The sequence below is a fragment of the Arachis hypogaea genome, chromosome 20 (genome assembly GCF_003086295.3).
Source record: "Arachis hypogaea cultivar Tifrunner chromosome 20, arahy.Tifrunner.gnm2.J5K5, whole genome shotgun sequence".
Taxonomy (NCBI): Eukaryota; Viridiplantae; Streptophyta; class Magnoliopsida; order Fabales; family Fabaceae; genus Arachis; species Arachis hypogaea.
Genome location: NC_092055.1, coordinates 112,436,866 through 112,438,479, shown reverse-complemented (window position 1 = coordinate 112,438,479; position 1,614 = coordinate 112,436,866). Strand labels below are relative to the sequence as shown.

The following is a 1,614-nucleotide window of genomic DNA, read 5'->3' as shown; positions in this document are numbered from 1 at the left end:
GGAATCTCTATATTGTGACATAGAGGATTCCTCTTCTTTCTTTGTTCTCTTCTTTTTCATATGAGCAGGAACAAGGATAAGAATATTCTTGTTGAAGCTGATCCTGAACATGAAAGGACTCTAAAGAGGAAGCTAAGAAAAGCTAAAGCACAACACTCTGGAGAGGACTTAACATAAATTTTCGAAAAAGAAGAAGTTATGGCAGCCGAAAATAACAACAATGGTGGAGATGCAAGGAAGATGCTTGGTGACTTTATTGCACCCTCCTCTGACTTCTGTGGAAGAAGCATCTCAATTCCTGCAATTGGAGCATATAACTTTGAGCTTAAGCCTCAATTAGTTTCTTTAATGCAGCAGAAATGCAAGTTTCATGGACTTCCATTGGAAGATCCTCATCAGTTTTTAGCTGAATTCTTGCAAATCTGTGACACTGTGAAGACCAATGGGGTTAATCCTGAGGTCTACAGACTTATGCTTTTTTCTTTTGCTGTAAGAGAGAGAGCTAGGACATGGTTGGATTCACAACCTAAAGAAAGCCTGAACTCTTGGAAAAAGTTGGCCAATGCTTTCTTGGCCAAATTCTTTCCACCTCAAAAGTTGAGTAAGCTTAGAGTGGAAGTCCAAAACTTCAGACAGAAGGAAGAAGAATCCCTCTATGAAGCTTGGAAATGATACAAGCAATTGATCAGAATGTGCCCTTCTGGCATGCTTTTAGAATGGAGCATCTTATGTATATTCTATGATGGTCTATCTGAATTGTCCAAGATGTCATTGGACAACTCTACTGGTGGATCTCTTCATCTGAAGAAGATGCCTGAAGAAGCCCAGGAACTCATTGAAATGGTTGCATATAACCAGTTCATGTACACTTCTGAAAGGAATCTTGTGAATAATGGGACAATTCAGAAGAAATGAGTTCTTGAGATTGATACTCTGAATGCCATATTGGCTTAGAATAAAATATTGACTCAGTAAGTCAATATGATATCTCAGAGTCTGACTGGAATGCAAGCTGCATCCAGTAATACTAAGGAAGCCTCCTCTGAAGGAGAAGCCTATGACCCTGAGAATCCTAGAATGGAAGAAGTGAATTACATGGGAGATTCCTATGGTAACACTTACAATCCTTCATGGAGGAATCGTCCTAATTTGTCATGGAAGGATCAACAGAAGCCTAATCAAGGCTTCAATAATAATAATGGTGGAAGAAATAGGTTTAGCAATAGCAAACCTTTTCCATCATCTTCTCAGTAACAGACAGAGAATTCTAAGCAGAGCCACTCTGACTTAGCAACTGTAGTCTCTGATCTATCTAAGACCACTCTCAGTTTCATGACTGAAGCAAGGTCCTCCATTAGAAATTTAGAGGTACAAGTGGGTCAGCTGAGTAAAAGAGTTACTGAACTCCCTCTTAGTACTCTCCCAAGCAATACAGAAGAGAATCCAAAGAGAGAGTGCAAGGCCATCTACACGTCCAACATGGCCGAACCTGTAGAGGAGGGAAAGGCAGTGATTTCCAGTGAGGAAGACCTCAATGGACGTCCACTGGCCTCCAAGGAGTTCCCTAATGAGGAACCAAAGGAATCTGAGGCTCATATAGAGACCATAGAGATT

At 40.5% G+C, this 1,614-nt stretch overlaps 1 non-coding gene across 1 annotated transcript; it reads right to left on the bottom strand.

The window, feature by feature from the left end:
* Window positions 1-603: 603 nt before the first annotated feature.
* LOC112787920 (small nucleolar RNA R71) lies at window positions 604-707 on the bottom strand. The gene has a single exon (XR_003195304.1). It is a non-coding gene; the product is annotated as a small nucleolar RNA R71 (small nucleolar RNA).
* Window positions 708-1,614: the final 907 nt, after the last annotated feature.